The sequence below is a fragment of the Prosopis cineraria genome, unplaced genomic scaffold, assembly GCF_029017545.1.
Source record: "Prosopis cineraria cultivar Desert tree isolate PC_DT_omini unplaced genomic scaffold, ASM2901754v1 PC11, whole genome shotgun sequence".
Classification (NCBI taxonomy): domain Eukaryota; kingdom Viridiplantae; phylum Streptophyta; class Magnoliopsida; order Fabales; family Fabaceae; genus Prosopis; species Prosopis cineraria.
In genome coordinates this window covers 7,064,880-7,074,768 of record NW_026555342.1, presented here as the reverse complement: position 1 = coordinate 7,074,768, position 9,889 = coordinate 7,064,880, and positions in this window count along the sequence as shown.

Here is a 9,889-nt window from a genome sequence, read left to right as displayed (position 1 = left end):
ATGAGAACTCCCAAAAAAATTGATGAAAAATGTTACTGGATATTATGAGTAAAGTTCTTATATTACACATTTATTTATTTGCTTTGCTTTTGATAAGTTCCTTTCTTAAGTATTAAGCTATGTTCTGTGCCTTTTCCCCCCATATATAAAAAGCAACTAAAATTAAATAACAAAAATTTACAACAATAAAGTGTGTCAAGAGAACGCCAATGTCTTTTTGCAAGGTGTCTTCTTTAGTCCATTAACAAAAGAGACACGAGAAGATTCGATCAATCTAATTCCTGTGGCAGAATAGTGGCGATCGTGAATTTCAAACTGTTCATCTAAGGAAAGAAGTGCTTATCGACAGCACCAGGGGAATTGTGTCCCTCTATTAGCATCTTGCTTTTTGACTTTTTGAAATTACGATTCATTGCATTGCATGGCAGCTAATTAATAAATCCTTAAAATAATCGCCCTCTTTTTTATTATTATTATTATTATTATTATTATTATTATTATTATTATTATTATTCTTACCTCATTCTCTACATCCCTTTGAATTTGAATCTCATGAGTATCCTTAAAGTATATTCACTTAATAAGTCTGTCATGTGACAAGATAACAACAATTTCATTTAATCAAATAATTATCAATGATTTTATTTAAAAAATATTAAATTTTAATTTTTTAAAAAATAAATCATAAATAAAGAATGTTCTGATTGTGTTGATTGTTTTAAATTTTTTATGAAAAATATATATTGATACATTTTAAATATAAGGGACATTCATTAAGCAATTGTATTTAGAATACTCAAAATTCAATAGGTGACACTCATTAAGTAATTGCATTTAGAATACTCAAAATTCAAATCACCTTCCATTCACATTCTGTTTATTTATTTTCACCATAAAAGACTTGTCACTTTCATTAAGAAAATTTTTCGCTGACACACATTCTACTTAGTTGTTGAATAAGTTAACTGAAGTGCCTTAATTTGGAAGCATTCCTGTTATTCGGGGGGGGGGGGGGGGGGAAGAAAGTCCATTCAAATGAAAACTCACAAAAAACAATCGAGTAAAGATGTTCAGCTTTATGAGTAAAATTCTTATACCATACATTTATTTATTTATTTATTCTGCTTTTAATAAATTCGTTTCTTAATTATTAAGCTATGTTCTATGCCTTTGAGATGAAAACTAGTGTCCCGCCCGTATATCATCTAACTAGATTAATTTACGTGTGTCTTTAGAGTTGCTTTCTTGCAAGATAAACTATACCGTAGAACATCATTGTTGTTACATGTTATATTTAAAATCAACGTTACCGTGTTATTTAGTTTTTTTATTAAGTGTGATCTTTAATTGAGTTGCATTAATTTGCGACCAATTGAAGGATTGATAAATGTAGGACAAAATATGCAGGGCAAGATATCATGCAATTGAATTAGTTTATGTGTTTTTAAAGTTACTTTCTTGTAGGATAAATTATATTGTTGAGCATTGTTGTTGTTACATGCTATGTGTTATTTGGCTTTTATTTTTAAACAAAGTATGGTCTTTAGTTGGATTGCATTAATTTGCAACCAATTGAACAAATAATAAATGTGAATGACATATTTGTAATTAATTTTGGTGGAGAAGTACAAATCATGCTTAAGCAAAAGTTTGAGCAAATAATTAATGTAAGGTATAACACACAAAAAAATTATAATTTATTTTTAATATTCTCAAATATCTCCATAATACAACATTAGTCGTTCTTAAAGATGGCTTATTACTTATATTGTGGATCGGTATTTTCATGCCTTTTAAGTGTAAATTTATTTGCATTTGAGTAAACTAAGTAAATGTACAGAAAAAACTTACAATGGCTAATATCTTGTTTCATTAGTAAAATATCAAGTGAATTATTCAATGGTTTTGGACTATAATTATTTACTAAGATATTAGAAGAGCAAATAGCAACAAATAAAAAGATTGATATTATTCTGTAATTTAATTTTCTGAAAAATATAACTTTGCTCAATGCAAAAAAAAAAAATCATACTTAGTAAAAGCACTTATGCCGAATCTCATCTCCCATTAAATTAGTTAATCTTATCTTCAAACAAACTAGTATTATCTTTTTATATTTATCTTTAATTATTTAATAAGATGTTTAACTTAAAAATAATTTACTTATTAAAAGTCACTATTAAAAAAAATTACACCTTAAAATAATAAAAATACTTTATATTTTTTAACATCTAACTATACAAAAAATATTTTATATTTTTTAATAGAGGGAGTTAAAAAAAGTTTCAAAATCAAAATTTTTGTAAATTCAAAGCATTCATTAATTTCCCTTGGCAACAAAATTCATACTATATTTTTTAGTTAATACTTAATCATGTTCTATAAAATTGTAATTGTTTATTATTATTAAACTATTATGAGTTATGACTTATAAGTGACTAAAAAAATGTTTATTTGACATTCTTTCATCATTAAAATTAGCACCACAACTTTAAAGATGATGACAATAATAAAAAGAAATTGAGAAAATTGATGTATAAAAAAATATAAAACCAAACATAAAAACTCTATTGTTAAGAACTAGTTTTTTTAAAAAATAAAATATGATAACGTGGCTAATAAATAAATAAATAAAAAGTGCCTCATTATCTTTTTGATGATATGGATATTACAATATAATTTTTACCAACAAATCAATTTAATAGATTTTAGATGTAACATCCCAATTTAAATTTTAATAGTTAATTTGGGTTAATAGAAATTTAAAAAAAAATATTTAGAGGTAAGCAAATTAGTAGAAAATGATTATTAAATCTAATTTAGGATATAATTCTAAATTAAAAAAATTAAAAAAAATGTTAATTATTAATTAATTAAAAAATAATAAATAAATATTATTAAATTATTATTATTATTTTAAAAAGAAAGAAAAAGAAAAGGTATGGAAAAAAAAAGGGAAGAAGAAGTGAACTTTCGGTGCTTTCCCGGCAATGATTATGTTTATATAATAAAAAAGAAGAAGAAGAAGAAGAGAGAGGAAAGAGTAAATAAAAAAAATGTGAGACCCACAGTATTTTTTTTAAAAAACCCATCCCTCCTTCTTTGTTTCTTCATTTCTCCCTTTTTCATTTCTCTTCGTGCGCGAACAGAGGGGGCGACGGTGTGCAAGTTCGCCGGTGCTGGGTTTTAAGGTAAGAGTTTTTAATAAGATATTTAGGGTGTGATTTTAAGCTTTTTAAGACTAAGTAAGTGTTCTAAAATTTTTTCTTAGTCATCTTTCTTCTTTGGTTTCTGATTTTGTAGTGGTAAAAAATTTAAGATCTGGAAGAGGGATGAATTTATGTTGAATAAATATGGTTTTTGAGGTTGTTAGTAGTATAATAAATATTCTAAAGTATAAATTTATTGGTGATCTTTGAATTTGTGGCTTATGGATCAAATTCTAGACTAGATATGAAAATATATGTTGATTTATTGAGGTTTAGATGATTATTTAGGATGAGAAATGAATTATTATGGCTATAGGATTATGATTCTAAGCTAGAGACTCAATTTTTAATTTTTGAGTACTTTAGGTGCGAATTTATAAAATAAAAAGAAAATTTTGATAATAGAAATTAATTTAGAAGTTGATTTTTAGATTATTAATGTTTACTGATAATTAAAAGAGGAGTTAAAAATTTTACTTAATAGTATTAACTCTAGATTTGTATTAAGATTGAGATTAGAAATTATGTTACATTTTTTTTATTCTATTATTAGAATTATTTTATTAGTTTCAAAAATTGAAACTAATATTTATAAATAATATGTTATTTGTAGATTGTATTATTGGTGAAGATTGTGGTGGGAGAGAAATTTTAAGGAATAATTTATTGAAAAAGCCACAAGGTAACCATGCTTTTAATTTGTGATTAGTGTTACTTCATGTTAATTGGGTGATTATTGAGAAAATTATGAATTTTGTAATATTGTATAATTGTGCAATATTATTATGAATTTGTTTGATTATTGTGGGAGGCATTGGGAGACTTGCTATTGTTGTTGTATTTATATGCCACGTGGTACGCCCCTATTGGAGCTCAATAGGTGGCTTGTAAGGGCTTGGGCTAATCTACCTTTGGGCGGGTAATTTAGCACCGAGTGAGGGCTACGGCTCGAGGTTAATAGAGGGATATAAGGATGGTCATTTGTGTGTATTGTAATATTTCTTGTATTTGTTGGAATTATATTATTTTTAAATTCTCACTTAGTAAGCGCACACTTAACTGTTTGTACACACTATCATAAATTGGTATTGGTTACTGGGACTTTTGAGTCTCATTATATGGTTAATAATTTTCAGGAAAAGAGCCACGAGTGACACGTGGAAGAGTCCCAGAGGCTTAGTGGTTTAGATCCACTGTCTCTTTTGGGTATTTGATTTATGATTTATAATGTGTTATGTTGCTAATATTAAAGCTTTTTGTTTATTGACAATTATATGAATATATAAATGTAATCATGCCTTTCAAACTATTTTTATTTTTGGTATATTTTGGATGACTATAATTTTAATATTTAATTTACTTTGGATTGGTTAAAATGGCATGATTATAAGGTCAAATAACTGGCTTGTGTTGAAAATTGACTAAATTGCTTATTTTACTTGTTGGGAGTATAAGGATGGACAAATGTGATTTAGCCTAATGGCATGTGGGAGGTAAAAATTTATTTGAAATGTTATAGTGTGTGAGTTGAAGCCAATTATAAAATATTTTATATTGAAATTATTGATATAAAAATGTGTTGGGTGGCTGTAACCTAACTATGGTTGAGTTAAATTATTTAAAAAAAAAATTTTGGTGTGTTACATTAGATGAGCCAAATATAGACTCCACTAATTCACGAGACAAGGAACATAATGTCTTTAAACCAAGCAAATGAGATTAGCAACAATGAAATATAGTGAAAATCATTTTAAAAATACTAATGGATCCATCATATGTATAAAATAAACACTTGAGATAAAAATAATCATAACAAGTAAAAAACTGTAAATAAAAAAACAAATGACAAGTGAAAACGCAATTACTTAAACTATAATTAAATTAACCATTATCTTTGCTTTTACATAAATAAAACTTAACACTAGTTTTGTAACACTCTAAAATTCATACATACTTTCTGCAATTTATGTAATTTTTCAAATACTTTATCTATTAAACATATATTATGATAGAAAAAAGTCTACTATGATAATAAAGAGTAAAACTTACTTTCAAAATATTATCATGATAAATAAAAATTTACCATAGTATAAAAACTTTAAATAATATTTTGAAACCTTATCACAGTAAAAAAGGGGGCTACCATTGTAACTAAGAGTCAAAATTATTTTTATAAAAGTATACCATAGTAGAAAGAGCTTTTCTTACAAACAAAACATTTTCAAATTTAACTACAATAGTAGAAAAAGATCTACCATAATAGAAAAGATTAAACATAATAAAATAAAATTACCCTGGTAAATCAAGAAGTAAATAACTCAAATAATTAACTGCCGATGAAAATCTAAAATAAATAAAATATACCTCATGGGATCTCATCAAAAATAGGTATTTAAACCCAATAAAATGGTGGAAAAGGTAATTAAAAGTGAAGTATGGTTTCCAAGAAACTAAATTGTCCAAAAATAAGTTTATTATGGATAAAAGTGTCCAAAAGGACCATTTCAAAAGTTAGAAACTTAATAGGGATAATTCTAAAAAAATTTGCACCATATACCACGACATATGGCACAAAAAGAAAAATCCAACCTTTATGAAATATGTTGTAGCATCTACAACATATTACATATGCCTTGGCTTACAGTGTTATATTAGTATGGTGATAACATGAATAGTGACAACAAACTTCAAACCGACATAACTTTCTCTACAAATATCTAAATTGAATTATTTAAGTGTACACACAAAACTTATTAAAAGATCTAGTTAATGGCTTTTTTTGGTATAAAAATGCTTTCAAATGAGGATTTTGACCATTGAAATATATGAGGATACAAAACACAATTTTCCAAACGCTTTACCAACCAAAACCTCTAGTCATTGTGTAGGACATTTAACTAACTCAAACTCATCTTAAACAACCATTTCACATCAACAACTTGACACATGCATATACAACTCTCATAGTTGGGTTATAACTATCCAACACAGTATATATATAATGCTATAACATATGGCATAAGAAAATCTTTTTCATTCAAAATACCTAAAGAAGTATTTAAGAATATCAAGAGCCATGAATGTAAAAAACTACTCTATAATGTTCATATAAAAAGTTAATCAAAAGTATGAGAGTTATGTAACATCCTAAAAAAATTAATCTCCTAATAATCAACCTAATTAAGGAAATTAAGTAGGATTTATGTGATGTATGGTTAGATAGAACTAACAGATATTTTGGGTTATAATTTTAGCCTTAGGATTGAGTATGAGGTGAAGTTGGCCCATCTGAGTTTTAGAAGTAGAGAAAACAAGGATAAAAGCCTATGTGCCATATGTCGCGATGCATGCGTAGTGTGTCGCGATGCACAAGGCTAGAAGACACAAAATAGCCTTCTCTATACCAGATGCCGTGATGCATAGGGATAGGCGCCAAGGCACACAATACGCTTTCTACAAAAATAAATCATGAAACACGGAAAAATCAAAAGAGAAAGAGAAGGAAGCACGGGAAGAAGCAAGGAGCTCTGCTAAGGTTTGTTTTTAGAGGAAAATCGGAACATTTTGAAGCCACTAAACCCCAAGAGTAAGTATTCTAGCTTATTTTTCTTCCTTCCTAACCCATTTTCTTAAAGTTTGTTATTATTGTTTGATAATGGAAGTTGATTTTCAATCCATATAGGTAATCGTCTAAATCCATTGACTCAAATTGAATTAATATAAATTGTTTTGAATATTTAAACCTAAAAATTATAGGTTTAGACATTAATGATGGTTGAGAGTCATTAATGTCTGAAATTAGGTGATAATGTGGATTATGGGGTTGTTGGAAGACATTAATGACCCTAGAAATGATTAATGAACTTAATAGGAGTTAGTGAGAGTTAAAATACCTAATAGGTATGCCCAAATATGAAGGATAAGGGTATTATGTATTTTTAGGAATAAAAAGGGAGAGTCAGAAATGTGTATTTGACAATACTGATAAGTTTGGATTTGATTAATTATAGATTAATCGTTCGAACACCATATTTGCTTGGAAAACAAGCTTGGAAGCATATATTGAGGGGTAAACCTTTAACCTCTCGAATGTTTAAAGTAACTAAGAGAACCCTATCTTAGGTAGTTTCTTGTTAATTAACTTGTAATGTGAAATGGGTTTTATTTGCATATATACTTGAAATTATGATTGTAAAAGCATGTTATAAACATATGATAGGGTATTCACTTTAATCTAACTAAAAATGTGGTATTGAATTAGAAAATGTGCATAATTTATCATTAAGTGTTGAAGCATGATAATTGTCAAGTTGATAAGATACTGTGGTTGTATTAGCACTTAAATATTATACATGTGGCTAAATGAGGATTTGAAATGTGTTATAAGATTGTGAGTTAAAGTATTAATGCTCACTTGGGTAGTATCATAGCATGAGCCTAATGTGTTGATATTTAATAAACGACATTGTAAAATGAGTAAATATATTACATTGCATGATTGTGTGGTGGGTGTTTGCCTATAGAAGGGAGCAGATAAAATTTATATGGTATTTATGGTTGCCTTTCGGTGCTTGAAGGCTAGCCTTGTCTAATTATTTTACCGAGAGATTGTCTTATAGTTTGTTAAGGGACTAGAATCTATCTCTATCTGTTTGTCAAGGAAATTAGCTTAAAGTATACGACATTGTGAAAGTTGATTTAATCTTGATTTTAAGAATTAACTGACAAATACAATATTAAAACATCCCCTTTTTGTTTTGTTATCAAAGAGGTTAGGGGGTTAGAATTTGATATTGTTGAGTATATGTGCATGTGATATGTTGTATAAGTAATCCTAAATTCTTTGAGTGTGTTATAGGTGTCAGAAATAGCTTTTAGCACATGTGTGGGGTTTTCAACACCTTTAAATTGTAAAAAGTGTGAAAAGTTGTGAAAATCCATTTAGATGTTTATCTTTCTTGTGTGACCTAATTTGGAAGTTAAACTCATACTATTAACTAATTTATAAAAAGAACTTTTTGTAAACACCTAGATTCCCTCATTCAGATATTGGACAAAGAAATAGGGTATGTCAAAAATTGCCTCAAGTTATTGTCCAATGACAACACAACTCACTGTCTAAAATGCGCAACACACCGCGGTATATGGCATAGGGTAGGACAACCGTGGTGCATGTGCACATGTCGCGACGTGCTACCCTATTTTTCATTCCTTGATATTTTTCAACAGATTTTTGAATCTTTTTACTCTTTTGCCCTATTTCTCATGCTTCTGAAACAATATTTTACTCTGATTAGAAATTTGTTAAATAATTTTTGAATAATTTTAAACTATGAAAACATGAGATCCCTTTTCTACAAATTTTAAATTTTATCCAATTTAATTTAGTCAATGATTACCTTGAATTTTATAATTAATTGTGATCAGGTAACAAAGATTTTATAAGTTACATGCTCACTTGCAAGATAAATGCCTTAAGGTTGACAAGTATACATAAATTAACTAAAAGAAGGCTGATAAGGCCCAATGGTGTCTACTCACCCCAAGCTAAGCTTCCAGTGCTTCTCTAACTAAACTCTTTCTTGCAAAAATATTAATCATGAGAAGTGAGATACAAAGATCTCAGTAACCAAAATTTATATGCGATGCAACTAGTTTGCACGAAAATTTTAGAATGGCTCCAAGAAAGATGTTAGAAGCAAACACTGCCATTAGTGGATAGAGCTTGACCTAGACCAGTAAGATAGATGAACATTTGATTAATTGTTTCATTGATTGGCATAATTATGGTGGCAAAGTGAATGGGGCATTCACTACTACTACCTATGACAACATTGTGAAAGAAATGGTTGCTTTCTTTAGGAACCAAATTGATAAGGAGAAAGTTACAAATTGTTGAAAGAAATTGAAGAAAAACTTCTTAGAAATTTTTGACATCTTCAAGAATGGTATGAATGGGTATACTTGGAATCTAAATACTTGTCAATGGGATGTAGAGCCCTAAGCCTAGGATAATTTGATTAAGGTGAGACTGTTTTACATTTGTGTTTTACTTACTTTAGTTATTATTATTATTATTATTAAATGCCTTGTTTTTACTAATAACTTGTCGTTTTTGGGTTAAACCAAAACTAGCACATTAGAGAGATACACCTCTCCCTAATTATCAAAAGATAGTTACATTTTATAGATATGATAGAGCCTTTGGAAAAGGATCATTGACTACCTCTGACATAAGAAAATGATCACATACATCCATCCAACCAAAGATAAGGGTAGAAACTATTGATGAGTTTAACAACTTTTCATCTCAAAATGACATTACTTTAAAAAACTTCCTAATTGAGGATCATTCCGTTGAAGCAAATAATGCAAGTAATAAGAAGAGCAAATAAGGATCAACATTTAAAGAGAAAGAATTTGAACATTTTGCTATAATTGAAGGAGATATACTTGAGGTTACAACTGCAATTAGAAGGGAATGCTGTCATTGAAGATAAGCACTACCTATCAATTTCACGAGAAGAAGCTTTGAAGATGATTGAAGAAAGTAGGCATGACATTGAGAAGGTTTCTAATATACATTGCTTCCTCATAAATGATCGTACCAAGCTTAGAGTTTTTATTGTCTGTCCACTAAGAGCACACATGCAAGGCATTATGAAGATGTTCTTTAGTTA